Source organism: Calypte anna, chromosome 5 (assembly GCF_003957555.1).
Source record: "Calypte anna isolate BGI_N300 chromosome 5, bCalAnn1_v1.p, whole genome shotgun sequence".
Classification (NCBI taxonomy): domain Eukaryota; kingdom Metazoa; phylum Chordata; class Aves; order Apodiformes; family Trochilidae; genus Calypte; species Calypte anna.
In genome coordinates, this window is record NC_044250.1 from 13,763,037 (window position 1) to 13,780,854 (window position 17,818).

Below are 17,818 nucleotides of genomic sequence, written 5' to 3' on the forward strand. Positions count from 1 at the left end.
GCCACCATGTCCCAGGCTTGCTTTGAACCTTGGCAGCAGGGGCATCCTGCAGCCAGTGCGACTGCAGGAAGAAATGGATACAATCAGCAGATAAAAGGGAAGAACAGGTCACTAAAGAAACTGTTTCTTCCCTCCTCTCCATCCCTGGATGCTGTCAGGTCTGTGCAGGAGATGTGTGGCAGGTTGGAGAGTGAAGAGCACCTGGCTCTGCAGGCAAACCATGGGTGTGCAGCCCTGCCCCGGGGAGGAGAGGCAAGCACAGATGGCAGCAGATGCTCTCATCACTGGAAATGATTGAAGCAAAACACAAAACGACGACAACAACAACAAAAAACCAACCACAAAACCTAGCAACTGTTGAGCAGCCTAACAAAACCCAGCACAGGAGTAGAGAAAAACAGACCCTTGCACGGAGCCTATTACCACGCTGCCTTCTGGCCTGGGGTAAGGTTTTTTCCATTCATTGATGGAGAAAAAAGACCATGCCTTGTACCAAAGCAGGAGGCTGTGATTATTTTTTGAAGACTTGAGTATATTGACATGAAATTGTTTGACATCTCTCCCTTTCTCCCGACCCTCTTCTCTCTCGTGTCCCCCTCCTTTGAAGGAGTAAATATGACCCCCAAACGGCTTGTGGTCACACCAGAGCCACTCCCCTACCCTCGCTGCTTGGGGCAGACCCACATGTGTGCCAACAGGACACGTATTGGGGGTGAAAGGACACACATGCTGCCTGAGGAGTGATCCTGCAAAGCCCCTGCATGGCTGAGCTGCTGCCACTGTCCTCAGCTCCTCCAGCGTGATCACTTTGTGCTGGTCCAAAGGTCCCTTTCCTCTACCCTCCCATCTCCTGACTTTGACCCAGCAGCCACAGCCCACAGCTGGCACATCCCCACACTCCTGCCCAGCAGACATGTCCAGGGTGGAGGGAACCAGAGCAGATTTTTTTCAATGCCTGCTCAATTTTTTTTTGTTTTCCCTCCTTCCCTTTGGCAGGAGCACCTCTCACAGTGGGAGCTGCAGGATGAGTGCCTCAGCCCCATGCACTGAGCTGAGCAGCACAGCAAGCACCTCTCCAGCCTGCTGCTTCTGCAATTAATTCTGCAGTAGCTGCTTTTGTGACATGCACACACAGCTCTGCACCTGACCAGTGCTGAGCCACACTGCTCATAGGCAGGTATTTCCATCAGGAAAATGGAAGCAGATGCAGGGCAGTCCCCTGTGTGAGAAACACAGATGCCTGGTGATGCTCCAAGTGGCTTTTGACTGCTGGAGCCTATCAGTCTCTTCACTGTCAGTTAGAGTGATACCATTTGGGGCTTTTCAAGAGGAGGAGGCATCTTGGGATTCACCATAAATCTGCTGAGCTCCATCTCAGTGATGGGGAGGGAGAGCTGGATCCCAGGGAGCACACGGGCAGGAGCTAAAGAGGAGAGTGTTGCACTTCCCGTGGTGGGATGCAGAGTTCACCACAGTCAAGAGGGGTTTTTTCAAAATGGGACAATACAGAGTCTAGAAAAACCCTTTCTCCAGCACTCTCCAGAACACCACAGACAGCTCGACATGCACATGGAGGAAACAACCATGCCTGGTAGAAGTGGATTCACATCAGCCCAACGACTTCAAACATCAGCACAGTTCTGAGATTCCACCACCCCCCGTGGTGGGAATACAGCATCCCATGCCACAGCCAGTGCTGCCACCTCAGGAGCAATGGGTGGTGCAATGAACTGCACCTGAGCATCAGGCAAGTCTCAAAAAAATTATTCAGCCATTTAAAATACTTGCAGGTTGGCAAAAAATCTCTCCTTTTTGATGGATAAGGAAGTTCCTTTTTCCTATTTTTAGGAAAGAAGTTCCAGTTTTAATCCCTGTAGGGTGCAGGAGGCTCTGCTGTACTCTTCTGCACTTGGCTGTCATGGCAATTAGGGGGCCTGGAAAATGTTTTAGCAAGAGCTGTTATGTGTACAAGCATAACCTGAATTTGAAACACTTAGCTGGGATACAGTCCATCTTTGGATGTGCCTGAAATCTGGGAAAGAGTAAGAAAACCTGAAACAAACCCTGCCCTTTAGCAATAAGCATTTTGCTTCATGTGTTTCTGTGAATGTGATGGGGAAGGGGGATGAAACAATAGATTTGCATCTGGTAGATGGGAGCTTAGAGCATGAGGCTGCTTTGTTCTGCCTGCCTGACCATAACAGCATTGCCCAGCCTCTCTCCCTGCTTCATTTCCCCAGGGAAAAACAGGGATGCTGATCACCCAGTCAGCACACCCAAGGCACCCAAAGCCTCAGGTGAGCTCTCAGCACTGCCCTGCCTCAGGCTGACTGCCCTCTTCCACGGAGCCACGAGTCTGCACTCCAATGCCAGAATTTCAGGTTGAACAGGATGGGGTTAGCTCCCAGCTTCAGGAAGCAGGTGAGGTTTTGCAAGCCTGTATCCCTGCCTGCTCCTGGCCCCTGAGATCCCGGGAGCAGTGTAGGAGCAGTGAATCATTTGTTTTGGTTTCTCCCCAGGAGGTGCTTGGCTGTAGCACCTCACACAGAAGCGGTGGGAGCGGGACAAACGTACAGCTCCTGGGCTGGAACCTCTCCCACCCACCAGGGGAACCAGTGTCCTACTGGTCCCCAGCCCTACTGGACCATCTCCTCCTGTTTCCTGCCATTAGGGATTTGGCATGGGTGGATTCTCCTGTGTCCCCAGCACCCAGGGATGTACCATGGTCTGCGTGGTGGCTGAGGAGAGGTTGACAGAGATAAAGGGTCACGAGGGAGCTCAGCTTGGCCCCTCAATGCAATGAGCAGTCCAAAGAAGGTGTCTGGGCAGGTCTTTGGTGCACATCATCCTCTGCCTCTTCCTCACCACCTCCTCATCTCTTGCCAGCTCCCAGTCCAGCATCTTCCTCCCAGCTCCTTCCTTGCACAGTACCCACGGGGGGCAATCTTCCCACCAGCCAATCTGGGATGTTCATCTGGCAGCACCATGCCAGGCCCAGGGTTGGAAACACTGATTTTAACTGGAAGGTTTGGAAAGAAACTTGAAATCCTCTTCCTTCAGCAGGCTTTGCTGGAGGATGGCTCCCTGCCTGGTTAGTATTTTTTACGAGGAAGCTTTGGCATTTTCAAATTTGTTCTTTTCCCATCTTTTTTTTTCTTTTCTTTTCAATTTTACCCCTGAAAAGGGATGTTGGGCAGAGGAGGAAACAGCCCTAAGCTGGAGCAAGGGAAGTTTTTCTCTGGTTTTCCCCAGCCAAGCTTCGAAGAGGGAGCTGGGCTGGAAAACCAGCAGAAAAAGGCAGAATGGAACTCCAGCTTTGTTCCAGACATCTTGGGCACAGTCCTGCTCCAGCTCTTGCCAGGAACAAGTGCTCCAGAGCCACCAGAGGGGCAAGTGCTCATCCTTCCCCAGCATCTTTCCATTGAATGTGGTGAATGGGCCATGCTGTTCAGGCAGAGTAGACCTGGTTCTGTTGGAGCTGCCCTGCTGACAGCTTTGGGTGAGCTGTGGTATGAACTCAGCACTGCTTATGGAACAGGGAGAGCAAGATTTTTTAGCATCCCAGGGTTTTCTACCTCTGGTGCTCTGACCTTTCTGAGATTTTGCCACCAGTAGCTGTGGGAGCTCAACACCCTTCTTGAGCAAGCTGCTGGTTGCATGTCCAGAGGTGAGAGTTAATTTTAAAACCTCCAGCACCTGTATCGGGAGGGAAGAAGAGTTCCTAAGCACCAGCAGAACCCAAGCTTCTCAACCCTCACCAGTCTGAGATACAGACAGAGGAAAAGCCCCTTCTGCCAGACCAGCCCCACAGCTCTTTGGTGCCACCAGAGAGGGATGGAGGAACCCACCCTGAGGCCAGGCTCCCCTTCAACCCCCCAACTTTTGGGCTGCTCTTTGCCACGACATCCCGAGACTCCACTTTCCTTCCTCAGCCCGGAGCCAGCGAGTCCTGCGGGGCCACCCCAGCACCCACGCTGCTGCGGGGGGTTGCGGGTGGGCAGGGTGCGGGGACAGGCAGGAGGGGTGGCCCTGTCCGCCGGGCTCGGTGGTGCAGCCTGGGAACCATCTCGGAGCCAAAAATAGATGAAAGCGCGTTCCTGCTGGGAGGTGTCCCCGGGAACCTCGGGGGCCGGGAGGGTCACTCCCAAAAAAAGGCCCCGTGCTGCTGAGGCCGCTCTCCCCGCGGAGTAAAACCTCCTCGGACCCACCGAACCCACCGTGCGCAGCCCAGCAGCGCCGGGGCCGCGCAAATCCCGCGGAGCTCCGCACACCCGGGCCGGGAGGGAAGGGAGCGGGGTAGGGGGGAGGCACACACACTGCGCACCATCTCCCGCTCCCTCCGCGCCGCTCCGCGCCCGCGGGGCTGACGTCACCCTGCCCCTGCGCCGCTCGCGCTGATTGGCTGCGGGTGACGTCAACGCTTTTTTTTTTCCCCTTTTTTTTTTTTTCCTCTTTTTTTTTTTTTTCCCCCCCCCCCCCCCTCTTCCCCCCCACTCCCCTCCCCACACACCCCCTCTCGTTCCCGCGGTATGACCTCATCGCCGGCGCATTCCCGGCGGAACGGCGCGGAGCAGCGCGGAGCAGCGCGGAGCGGCCACCCCACCACCACCCCCCTCCGCTTCCCTCCCTCCCTCCCTGCCCGCCGCGGCATGCGGGCCCTGCGGCGCCGGCAGCGGCCGCGCCAGCGGACAGCCCGCGGAGAGGCGCGGCCGTCCGCGCCCGCCGCGCCGGGTCAGTGCATCCCCCTATAGATGTCTATAAGTGCCGGGTCTGAGCGCCCCGTGGGGGTGCGGGGGGGGAGGTGCGGGCGGGAGCTGGGGGGGGGGTGGGTGGAGGCGCGGTGTGCAGCTCACCCGCATGTGCGGAGCGGAGCCGGCATCGCGCCCAGCGCCGGTGGACAGCGCGGAAACGTTCACCTATGTGTATGTAAATATAGGGCTGGGGGGGGGAGGTGAAGGAGGGGTTGAAGTTACTGAGGTGCAAGGAAAAAAAGGGGTGTGGGGGTGATGCTGGGGCTGGGGAGGGAGCAGCTTTGCCGCGGGGATGGGAGAGAGGGGGTTGGCGCTCCGCGGGCGCGCATGTCGGGGGTGCTGCGCTTGTTTCCTGGGAGGGGGGGGGGGGGATGTGCGTGAAATTGTCCCCCTGGGTTCGTGGTGTGGCTTTGCTGGGCGGTGGCGGTGCAGGTGAGGAGGTGAGGAGGGGGTTCGGGAAGACCCGCGGTCCTCTTGGGCCGGGGGTCGCGGCTGGAGGGTTTTTCTGTGCGGGAGCGAGGGTGGTGTTTAAGGAACCGGTGTTAACAGCGCTGTGGTTTTTCTGATGATGAAAGAGGTTGGAGTGTCGCCCTGTCTGTGTCCTTGGCGTTTAAACGAAGCCGGCGTGTGTTCAGCTGCGGTGGTTTTCGCGCAGCACTTCACTGCTGCGGCTCCAAAGGCGCTGAACGCAATTAATGAGTTAAAAACCTCCCGCTTGAAATAATCCCCACCACCTCCCCTGATGTGCATGGACCGACTGATCACCCCTCCCCGATTATTATTTAGTGATAAACGCTGCCTTCTGTGCCGAGTGTCGGTTGTTTTTCAAGATCCCTGCTTATTTCCCGTATTGATAGATAAGTTCCTTCTCCTTCCTGCTCCCCCCTCCCTTTTCTCCTCCCCCAGAATTAAATTCCTGAGCAACAGCAAAAGCTGATGTCAGTGCTTCAGCTTGCATTGGGGGAGCTCTGTGCACAGGTCAGTAATTTGCGGTTTCGTTAGCAGGCAGGAGGCGATGCGGTGCCGTTCTGTTCAGGATGTTGGGATTTTTCTGGGCACGGATGCGTTTATCCCTCCTATTGCGGTAGCTCTCAGCAGCTCCCTGGTGGGAGCCAGGCACTGCCTGAGCATGTGTGGGAAGAGATCGTCCCCATCCCAAGCAGCTAGGTGATGACAAATGATTTGGGAATAGTTGCCAGAGGTTTTGGTGTCTCTCTAATTTGGGATGGAAAGGCAGACACGCCCCCCAGGAGGCAGTCGGGATGCCCGAGAAGCACTGGACAGGTAGCGGTGGGGATTGTGCCTGGCGGTGGGGATTGTGCCTGGCATTCCAGGGGCCATGATAACCTTGGAAGCAGCTTTCCCGTGGAGCAGGGCTTAACGTTTGGATTGCATTGTCTCATCTTCCTCCGCCAAGGCAGAGGGCTGGAGGCACTGCTGCCTGCGCGCCCAAAGCGGCTGCGGGGACCTTTGTTTCCAGAAGGACTCGATGCCTGGGAATTGGTTCTTCTGGGTTTGGCCTTGCCTCTCTCTGATGGGCTTTGCTCACACTGTGCCAGGAGGTCTCTGAGGAAGAGGTTTGTTGAGTGTTTTTTTGTTTTTTTCTCTGGGGGGGTTGTTCCTGCTCCTGCTTTGGTTTCGCTTGTAGCGATTCCCAAAATGAAATAAGCTGCAGCATTGAGGAGAGCCTCCTGGCCATAGCTGGAGGTATTCGGGATTTTTCAATGCCTGCAGGGGCTTTGCAGGTGCCTGGTCCCCTGTTTTGGCAGCAGTCTGCCCAGTCTGGCAGAGCCTGGATGTGGAGGACTCTCCAAATGGCTGAGACCAGAAAGGACAATTGGGCACGTGAGCAGCAGATGGATGCCCAAACTCTTCTTTGCTCTGGCAGTAAGCAGAAATTCTTGCCCTCAGCATCTTGGCAGGATGCTTGAACAGAGCAAACCTGTGACTTGAGGGTCTCCGAGCTGAGATGGCAGCATCTCACACCAAAAGGCTTTTAACCCAACAGCTTTGCCCACCATGGCTTTCAATTGCCCCTGCTTTGATGCGAGGTAGGACGAAGGGATGGAGAACCCAAATCTAGCAATGCTGTTCAAAATTTAGCCTCAGCTACAGCTGGGAGAGCTGAGTAAAGGGGCTAGAGTCCTCAGGAGCATTTACTAGGAGCTCTACATGGAGATTATTTTTGCAAACACTGCACCATGTTTCTATGCAGAACGTGTTTTTGCTGTGTGCCAGGCACCTTGCTGAGAAAGCCACTCAGGTGTGTGCCTTTGCAGAGCTTAAATTCATCCAAAATTAAATGCAGTGCCAGTATTACTACCAAAACACCCTTGAGGGCTGGATAGGACTTCTCAGGAGTGTCTGCCCCATACTAACAAGTTGGATATGGGGAGATGGGAGAAAACAGCTTCTCCCCTTGCAACCACATCCCCTTAAAAAGACCTCTGCAAAGACTGAAAACCTGTTCTGGCTCTGGATTTCTGAAAATAATGAGTCTAAAGATGAGTTCCACTCCATCCCTACCCCTTACCTCTGCACCAGCTGCTTCGATCTACGTAAGATCCAGGGAACGCATTATAGGTGCTTTTCCTCTTGGGATTGGCTTTATTTCCTTGCAGGGAAGCTGTGGGTAGGGATCAGAGGATAGTTCCTGTAGTGCACAGCTCAGCTCCCAAAGCCCTGGGTGCAGGCAGGTGCAGAGCATGTTAAGGCTGGCGGGGATGAAAGGAGGAAAAGGAGGTGCTCCAGCACATGGCAACCTTGATTTATGGTGTGGGCTCATAGGACATTGCCCTTGGACTGAAACAGCCCTGGGAAATTGTAGGGAAGGAGGTGGAAAAGAGAAAGAGCCTGCGGATGCTTACTCCTCTCTGCCTGGGAGGGCAGCTGGGAGGTTGCCCTGGGAGGGACCTTTTTTCCTCTCTGTCATGGATTGCAGAGTAGTGTTAGGGGCGAGATGGCTGTAGGACACCTGAGTGCTCACCCTTCTCCAAGCACAGCTCCTGGGTCTAACCCACTCTTTTCCTTGCTGCTCTGCAGAGAAACTCTGCAGCCAGAGCAGCAATGCCATCATCCTCTGGGGAAAGCTTCAGCACTCCTCTGCATCCCCATGCCCTCTGGGTTTTAAAACCTGTTTTTCAAGCTTTACATTTCTTCTCTGAAGATACACCTGTCCTGCCTGATGCCAGAGTGGGAAGGAGGCATCTGACAGTAATTATGGGCAGGCTTGGGGGAGGGAGGTGAGTGGCCTGGGAGCATTCATCAGATAAGAAGCTAAACAGGCTCTCAGCTCAAGATTTTCTCAAGCTTGCTCAGGAGACTTGGGTGCATTTCATGGCAGAGTAATAACACAGGCAGGGTAATGTCAGAGGGGTAAAAACTGACCATGCCAAGATGCTCTCCATTCATGGTATCAGGAGCTGCCCTCAAAGCCAGGTAGAGGGCAGCTCTGCCTGGCTAATCTTCTTGCAGCAGGATTAGAGGCAGTGGAGGTTCCTGGAAGGACACTGGTGGATGGTCTGATGGCTTTGCCTGCTCCTCTGATGGAGGGGAGACTATGGCTTATGTGGATCTGTCACATCCCCAGGGGAGAGATGCTCTGCCAGAAACTGACACCATGGTGGGACATAGCCAGCTCTGGCTGTGATGGGTGCCTTGGTCACCCCTTCTTCTCTTTAGCAGGAGTTCATGGAGAGGAAAACAAGCTCTTATCTCTTCCAAGAGCTGTTTGTAGACTTCCCACCCAAGCACTTTGGGTCAGTGCTGTCCAAGGGGTTTCTTTGGCTCTCAGCTATCTCCAAGCAAGGAGAGGAAGGTGAAGGGAGAGCCACGTTGAGGAGCTGTGGCTGGCACAGAGCTGAGCAGCATGTGCTGCAGACTGCTATGGAGCATGGCTCTCTTCCTCTGAGGCTTTCTAGCCCTAGCTGGTCAGGGTAAGGTAGGCACTTGTGCAGCAGGCTTCTGGCCATGCTTTGCCCAGAGCTTCTGAGGAGTTTTTTGCTGCTCTGGACCTCCAGTTTCCCAAAGTGACAGGTGGTGCTTGGTTGCATGATGCCCTTGAAAAGATTGGAATTTCAGAAGATAGGTGCAGTGCTAACCCAGGCTGGGATCAGAGGAGAACCTGGAAATGCTCACTGGAAATTGGTCCAGAACACAGAGATTGTCCTAGTGCACACAGGGAGCAGTAACAGCATGGAAATGCAGGCACTGTGTTGCATAAAGGTGAAATAAGGGATGGATTTTGCAGTGATTTAAATTAAATGCATTCCAGCAACCTGTCTGGGGCTGAAGATCCTTCCTTGATTCCTTCTTTTCTTCCCCCTCCTGTTATGCCTTTTTCCATGTAGTTTGCTCTGCATGGAAAGCCCTTACGGTTCCTGTTTGCCCACCTCAGTGTGTGCCTGCATGACTTGTCTCTCTTCATTGCAGCTTTTTTTAAACCAATCCTGGTGTCTTGGGGCAGGGAGCTTCTATTCCTCAGGAGTTTCTCCAGAGCCCTTCAGGGATCTCTTGGAATGTGCAGGATTCTCTCTGTGTTGCATTGCTGCATGCTGAGTTATGGCAAGCATCATTTCTGATTCTACTGATGTGATGTGAACATCACAACAACAAATCATTTGGGAACAAGTCATTTGGTGGCCAGAAGGACAAGACAATCTGTTTTGATGTTGCTGTCAGCACTCCTTTAAGGGAGAGAGGGGTTGGGCCAGATGAGCTCCCAAGCTCTCTTCCAACCTAAATTATTCCATGACTATTCCGTAAATACTCACCACCCTGCTTCTCCCAGGCTTTTGTAAAATACCTGTAATTAGGCAGTGAGGGTTGAGGGGGCCATGAAACGAGGGCTTTGATCCTGTGTGGAGGTTTCAATGACAGCATGACCCTGGCATCCTCCCCTCCACAGCAGGCATCCTCCAGCCCTGCTGATGATGCACTGCGTCTTTCCTGCTCGCCTCTGCCTGGCTGCCTTACTCACCCAGCCTGGAGCTGCCTGCTGTGCCCACATCCACTGCTTCTCATCTCTCCTGTTTGCTGCTTTTTAAGAGGGGCTTTATTTCTCTGAGGAGTGCTGCTGTCTAAAAGCAGTTCATGGGAATCCAGCTGATGCAGCAGAAAGCTGTAGAGATTCCAACCTGTTCCTGAGGTGACTGCAGTCTGGTTTTCATCCAGCAAGCCAAGCCCTTCCCACACGTTAAACCTGTGTCTGCTTAAATCACACATCTCCCACTGAAATCCAGCCTCTCCTGGGCAACCTTTGCTCCCAGCAGAGTGGGTCCAGCAGTGTCTGGGATGTGCTGTTGGAAAGAAGCCACCGAAAAGCATCCACAGCATCCAATTGGGTTTGTTTGGTTTTTTTGTTGTTGTTGTTGCTTCTAACGACCCTCCCCTCGTTTCCCAGCTTGCTGTGGCAGCCTGGTCCTCCTTCAGCCGTGGCTTGAGTGGAGTTATTCATGACATCTTCATCTGCCTTGGCTGGCAGCCCTGCGTGGGGAGAGGATGGGCGCAGCCTGAGCCTTGCTTGGCACTTGAGGCTGTTGAGTAGAGGGCTGGAGCAGGGAGGGTGCCAGCACTGCTGCCTTGTGAGCTTGTGCTGCCTTGTGAGCTTGTGCCTGTGAAAAACCACAGCAGCCACTGTGCTGCTGTCAGCAGACCAGGCAGAGATGTCTCCAGCAGTGCTGCAAGCTCGGCAGAGCTGAGACCCAGAAGCTTAGGGAACCTGGAGCTCATCTTTATGTCTTAACCTCCTGCTCACTGCAGGTTGGGCTCTTCTGATGGAAAGTCAGAAGGACATGGCAGGGCCAGAAAGTGAACCAGAGAAGTCAGTGTATGTGGCAAGGCCAGAAGGTGAACCAGAGAAGTGAGAACCAAAACTGACCAGGGGCTGTCTGAATGATAACGTGGGGTGGCAAAGGGTCAAAACACCTCCTGCACACCGAGCAAAGTTGACAGCTACAAAAAATGCAAATGCAAATCTCTGACTGGGCAGAATCACTCCAGACACAGCCTTTTGTAAAGCACTTGTATTGTACCATTAAAAATAGATGGGCACATCCTCTGCTCGCTGGGCAAACGCTGACGCCGGTAACTCCGCGTCACCCTCCCAGTCCCTTCTGCTTTGAGCTTGGCTGCCTTGTTGTATGGCACCTGAGCAAGGTTCATTCAGCAGTAACTGATGTCAGGATGAGTGTGAGCTGAGTCCAAAAGGATGGGCAGGGGGGAGGTGAGGAGGACCCAACTGATCTGACTCAGCCAGGGGGTCAACGGGCAGCCCTGAAGGGGTAAGGCTTGATTTGGTCACCCCTGCTTTGTGTTGTGGGGTGCAGAAGCAGGGATGGGTGAGACCTGCTGGTGTGGAAATGAGGTGGAGGATGTTGAGGCTCTGGGTGGATGAGGCTAAAAAAAATAAACCACAAACATGTATCATGCTTCAGTGTCTGTCTGGAGATGGTAAGGGAAATATTGCTGTTTGTTTCTCCCGTCTAATTTGCCACAATAGCACTCATGATATGGTTTAAGAGAGAAGATCCATGTTGCAAAACAAGGCAGCAGCCAGATCTGGGGGAAGAAGCTGAGCTGTTGGATTTCATAGGCAAAGAGCTGTGACATTTGAGCAGCAAGCTGTGGCTCAGTGTGGTCAGTGAGTATGTGCTTGTCTACGATGGGGAGTTGGGGGAAAGGTCTGCAAAACACTTTGACCCCCAGATCACCTCAGGTTAACTGAACAAAACCACCTGGTAATGAATTACAGCTCCCAGGGGAAAAAGAGAGTGGGGCAGGAACATCACCTTGTTCCTGTCTTGTGTGTTTTTCTTGAGAAAGAGAACCCCTGGAAACCTGGAGGTGGTTGCTCCAAGTCAGTGTGGTCAGAGGTAGAGCCTGAGCTGACAAGTGCTAATTCATTCCAAGCCTGTGAGCAATTTAGCTATTGTATGCATATAGGAAACTTAGCAAGCTTTGAACCAGGTCAGAAAAGCCTTGTTACTGCCCTGGGGGGTGTCTCATCCCATGGAAAAGCAGCATAGCCCCTTGTATCCAAGTGGAATGCTGGGTCACCCCAGGAGGGCCAGAGTTTCAGCAAGCATAAGATGGGGAACTGGATATTGGGCTGGAGACCTGTGCTGGGATCTGCCCCTCAGTTCCCACCGGTTACTGTCAGAAACTGGAAGTCTCTTCCAAAATGTGAGTCCTCTCAAACCTGCCAGGAGGCTGTGGCTTTGTTGCTCTTCAGTCAGGCCAGGGGTCCCATTTGTCATTGAAATATGGGAACCACTCAGCCTGCACACAGGCTGCCCCTGTGTTTGCTGGGTGCTTGCTTCACCAGCCTTGGCCTCACCTCCCTGGCACTTGGCTGTGATGAACAAACTCATGTCACTTGGGATTGTCCTTGAGAAGTGAAAGGGTGGTGTATTTGTCTGCAGCCTTGAGGACCCACAGCTTAATCCTGTGTTTTCTTTCACTTAGCGTGCAGGCGCGGTGGAAAAATAGTACACAGCTCCTGGAAACCCTTTTTCTGGGAGGCTACAAATGCACCCAGCAGGTATTTACGGTGTCTGGTGTCCTGGGATGAGAGAGCCAGACCAGCCCTGTAGAAGTATCTAACTGCATACCTTTCTGGGCTGCTTCTGGCTGCTCTTGTTGCAAAAAGGCAAACAAGCTACTGGAGATCCCCAGGATAAGCCTGCTGGGGGGGTCATGCAACAAATGATGGGGATATTGGTGAACTCCAGGGGCCCTTGAAGCATCAGCAGGTCAAGATTTCCCTTCTCCAGTGTGGCCTGGCCATTGTGATGTGTGCCAAGCTGCTCAAAGCAGAGGGTGCTTAGAGCTTTGAGATGAGAGCCTGGCCAGCTCTCTGCTTGGAAGAGTGAGGAAACAGGATAGCTTGGGTATTAGAAAGCAGCAAGCTTGGGAGCTCCATCCTCAGTGTGGGCAAAGGCAGGGATTAAATGGCTGGCTGGTCCTGGATAACCTTTGGTCTTGGCTTTTGTAGGCTTAAAATGTAAGCTTGTGTTTATACTACAGGGGAAAACCACATAAATCATGTTTAAAGCACAAATCTAAGAGGAGGAGATGCTGGCCTTGTCATCTGGACTCTGGCTAAATTGCCTTCCCTGCTCTCTCTGTTGGCTTTTCCTGACTGTGACTCCAGCCTGACCACCATGGCTGCAGTCAGGAATATTTCTGGGAATGGCAAGCTTGCAAATCCTTACATGCACCTGGGATGCTTTGGTGGAAGCAGCTTAGGAGGTGATTGTATTTCCAGTCCTAGCCCATCCAAAACTGCTGGCAGGAGAGCAGGTACTGGGGGGGCATGAGGGACCCCTTTGCTTGGCTCAGTTTCATCCAAAGGAGCTGATCTGCCATGAGGGATGCGTGGGGAAGACTCCCTTGGAGCTGGGTGTGACTTGTCCCTTGTCCTTTCATCTCTGTGTTTCTGTCTGTGGCTCAAGCATGAGCTGCCCCATGCTGTGTCCCCAAGGCTCAGCACCTCCACACCTTGGGCAGTGGGGAGGAACCATATGGGACTTGGCTGAGGGACTCCCTGCTCCTGAGAGAGCCCCTGCTCCTTCATCCCCATCCTCCCATGGCAAACACCTTCTGGCCTGAGGGCTGGAGGTGCAGAGGGGCAGTGGGAGGTGTGGGAGGGTGAGCTGGTGCTGCTGGGGTGCAGCCAGCTCCTTGCAGGGATCCCCACTCAGCTGCTTCCAGCTGATGGGAATGAAAAGGAGACTGCGGTATAGAAAGGAGGAGGGGGGAAAAAAATAATCATGAGATCAGCAAGCAGCTGGGCCTGAAAACCCTGGTAGAGGGGTGGTGGCTGCCTCCTGGTGATGTGCTGCAGGAAGAAGGGGAGGCTGCCCCTTCACCCCCTCCGAAAGCCCTCCCTGTATGGAGGGGGGGTGTAAGGAGCTGGGATACAGGGATGTTAGAGCAGCATGGATGAGGCTGGGAAGGGAGTCCTCTGCCCTGGGAAAACCCTCTGTGGGTGTGGGAGGAGGAGGTTGGAGCAGGGCAGCAGATTTGAGTTGCCATCTCCCCTACATCTTCATACTGCTGGGGCTCAGGAGATGCCCTTCCTCCCTGTCCTTGAGATTTCGCTGCAGAAAGATGGGCAAGCAGACTTTGCACGTGGGTTAATGGTGTTTCTCAGCCTCGTTTTAAGGAGCAAGAGGATAAAGAGAAAAAAAAAAAAAAAAGCACTCAATTTTTCCATCATCAAGCAGAGAAATCTTTTGTGCTCGCTTTTTAAAGGGACCTGGACAAGCTGCTAAGAAATCAGCAGCAGTTACATCACCTCCAAAGTGTTTACTGCAGGCAGCTGACAGCTTTGTCCCACTGCCACCCTGGGGGATCATTAGTGCTCCAAATTCCTCCCCCCTGGAGCAAGCCTTCATCCCTCCCTGGGAGGAGGCAGGAGCTGCTGTGCAGTCGATGATGCTGCGAGTGGCAGGAGAGGCTGGGTTGATGAGCTGAGCTTTTCAGCAGATGGGCCAGAGCAGCAGGACACATCCTGGTGTTTCCTAACCCCATCTTCATTTGCTAAACTGGGTGCATCAGCCCGTGCAGGACCCCCAAGCATCTTTCAGGAGGGAGCTGAAGGCACTGCAGTAGCGTTGCCTCCAGCCCGAGACGCAGCCGTTGCCTGGCAGCTGCAGGTTTCCAGGGAAACCAGAGGTGCTAACTTGTTAATGAGCCCTGCGTCCCTGATTGCTGCTGCAAAATAATAATAATTAGTAATAGGCCCATGATTTAGGGATCCCTCAACCAGCAGGAGCCTGCCAAGGGGAGTTCGCTAAGTGCCGAAGCACTTGGAAAGAAATGAGGGGATGGGGAGGGAAAAAAAAGGGTGGAGGACTTGGCAAACGTGCCACGTTTTACATCTTAATAAGTGTCTGGAGAGCTGGGGGCTGATGGGGTCCTGCCAGCATCCCAGCAGTTAGCCTGGGGCTGGTGGCAAGGATGGATGAAGGAGCAAGGCAGCATTTTGCTGCAGACCTGAGAGGACATGGATATTTGGGGGAAAAGCCAATGGATATTTGGGGGAAAAGCCAGAAGGTTTAGCTCAGTGGTGCTGGGTCCCTGGTGGGGATGGCAGTTCTGCAGGGATGGCTGGGTTTGTGGGTTACTGGGGACAACCAAGCAGATGTTTCTCTGTGATGCTCTTATCCATGGGTAAGGTCTTGATGGAGGTGCCACCTGCAGAGCCTGCTCCTGAGATGAGCATTTCAGTGAGCATGGTGTAGATCCAGTCCCAGTGATGTGATGGAAAGGGGTTGATGGGGTCAGAGCTGCTTCCCACAGCAAAGTTGGCTTGGCTGGAGCATGGAGCAGAGCACCAGGCAGAGCTCACCAGGACACAGCTTCTAGCTTGGTGCAAAGAGTGGCCGTGCCTGTCAGTGAGGTTTATGGTTGGGACAGAGAAATTCTGGCCTTGCAGATGCTGTCTCCAGTGTAAGAGAAATCAGATCCGTGCCCTTCCCATACCACAGCTCCCAGCTTGGCTCCCTGTGCAAGGGAAGTGGCCTCCACCTTGGTGTTGAGCCAGCACAGAGATGAGTTCCTGTGGTCTGTCACCCCACAGAGTTTGGGGTGTGTTTCAGGATTCCTTGCTCACTTGCCTGGCTTGACCAGCAGAGTTACAGCCTGGTTGAACACTCATCCTCTGCCTGCCTGCCTGCACACACCTCCCTCTTGTGACTCTTGTGGCCAGCAGCCCTTCCTGCCATCTCTGTGGAGGTGATGCTGGGGACAGAGTCCTGATGAGCAGGCAGTGGGCTGAGGCTCTGTGCTAAGCTCTGCCCATCTTCCTGTCCTTCAGCCGAAGTGTGGCCTCCTCTGCTTGGCTGTCCCCATTCAGCTAAGCCATGTGCCCATCTCCTCATTACAGGCACTCCAGGGAGAGGTGGGATTAAAGGATTATGGTAATGTTCTTCAGGAACACTCAAGAAGATTAAGATGGCTTTAATAAACTGATAAGAGTGGGACACAGCTCTGTTTCTGAAACCCTAATTTAGGTTCCAGGTTAACATTTTCCCTTGGCCTCCTGTCACCATGGTGAGAAGATCTCTTACTTCAGCAGTGCTCCATGGCTATCCCTGTTCCTTCAGTTTTCCTTCTCACCCATCTGAGCAGAAGCAGAAGGACATCTTCCTTCTCTGGGAGCCTTCCCAGAGGTGTTAGAGTTTGTCCTTCTCAGAAGTTCTCTCACACACAGCCTGGGAGGTACTGTGAAGATCTTGTAGGCTCTGCTGATACCTGGGGATGGAGATGAACCCACCACCCCTTAGCCTGGCTTCAAAATGTCCTGTGGTTGCTGGCCAAGAAGTTGCTCATCTGCCCTTCACCAGGCTGCACACACTCTTAGGGAATTCCCTGTGTCTTGGTTCTGATGCCATGGTTGTGGCTCCCTGCAGCCACACTCGCTCATCTCCCCCATAAAGACTCCCCAAAAGAGGGTAGAATGGACCAGCTTTGCCCTGCCCTGCCTCATGTCTTTTGGGTGGAGCTGGGAGTAGGACCTGGCTGATGTGTCACTGCCACCAGGGCCACCTGGGTGTGCTGGGATGGGGGTTTCTCTGGTTGGGCTGTTAGCTGAGCTGGGGAACCTCCTCATCTTGGCTTCTCCAATCTTTTCCACCCAAGCTCTCAAGTCATCTGCCAGAACTTCTTTCAGGGAAGGCCTCTTCTGAACAGGCTTCTCTCAGAGCAGTTAGGAGATCAAGGATCTGTTCTCTCTCCCAGACCCCTCTATTTGTGTCTGAGACCCCCAAAGTTTATTTCTTGCTCATTATCAATGTGTCCCCCATGTTGTACCACCCACTCCAGGCTTTCTCATTCCTCTTCCACTGTGTTCTCATCCTTTTTTTTTTTTTTTCCTGTCAGCTCTCTCCATTCCCTTTTTATATCTTGGATGTAATTGGACGAGCTGAGAAGAATTGGCAGCCTGGTGTCCTGATGGGGAAGGGAGGCAGAAAGTGCTTTGGGGAGTGGGGTGTGAAAGGAAGACAAGGGAATAAACTGGCTAATTTGCATCCTTTCTGAGTGCTTTGGCTCTATAGCCAAGGTACAGCAGGGGGTCTTCTGGCAAGGCTGTAGGGATGTAATGAGGTGTGTCATATCCCAGCAGGAGCCAGCCTGCTCCCCCCCAGACCCCCTCATTAGAACTGTTTCAATTTTTAAGCCCCCTGGGGAGTGCAGGGGAGGGGGTGCCTGCAGTAGGGGGACCCATTGGAGTCACTGCAGAGCCAGAGAAGCTGTCCCTGGGGCCTGGGACAGCCATGCTGTGGTGCCACAAAGCTGCCAAAGTGCTTTGTGCCAGGTTGGGCCATCACTGTGGCAGCTTTTAGGAGGTTTTTTCCCTTCCCTTCCCCTCCCCAGTTTGAATTAATGTATTAGATGCGGCAGGGGTGTGATGCAGGGGCAGGGGGGGGTTGCATGTCCTACTGGGGCCTTGTTTGGAGAGTTGGATCCTGAGGCTGAAGCCTGGGATGTCCCTGCTTTGGGTGGCAGGTCTGGGGGGTAGCCCAGAGAAGCTGGGGCTGGTTTTGCTGGAGTCAGAACCGGAGCAAATGCTGAAATTCCCATCATATTCCGTGGCTTTCCATCCTTTTCCTGCAAGCTGGCTGTGTCCTCCAGGTTTGGTGACTGGTAACTGAGGTTTTACCCCCTAGCATGTCCTACCAAAGCATCCCCTTTGTGTCTGGAGCCATCACTGCAGTCTGTGATGCACCACAGGGGCTTTGAGCTTGGAGGCTTCCAAGAACTGTTGGCTTACTTGGATCAGGATGACTTGTACCCTGCCCTTAGTCCATGGAGCAAATCCTGGCCCTGCAGAAGTCAAACTGCCCTTTTCAGGAGGGGAAATCAGAGTCTTCCTGATTCATGTGCATTAAAGCTTCCACGGAACAGCTTGTGGGTTCTCTCTAAAACACAGTCTGGCAGGAACAAGAGGAGCCTGGTAATAGCCCAGACTTATTTTCTGAATGACTGCAGAGGCATTAAAACCCAGTGCCATTAAAATGTGGCTGCAGCCACGAAAACCTAAGGAAGACACCCAGAGCTGC

The 17,818-nt window shown here is 53.4% G+C and overlaps 1 protein-coding gene across 2 annotated transcripts in view; it reads left to right on the plus strand.

Moving 5' to 3' along the window:
• The first annotated feature begins 4,684 nt into the window (after positions 1-4,684).
• DUSP8 (dual specificity phosphatase 8) overlaps positions 4,685-17,818 on the plus strand; it is a 42,590-nt gene continuing 29,456 nt past the window's right edge. The window contains exon 1 of one of the 2 annotated variants that reach the window (XM_030451445.1): positions 4,685-4,731. The gene's annotated coding sequence lies outside the window, so the exon portion shown is untranslated. Of the gene's footprint in view, positions 4,732-4,846; positions 4,923-17,818 lie in introns of those variants that run through there. The other variant, XM_030451446.1, reaches the window with a different exon arrangement.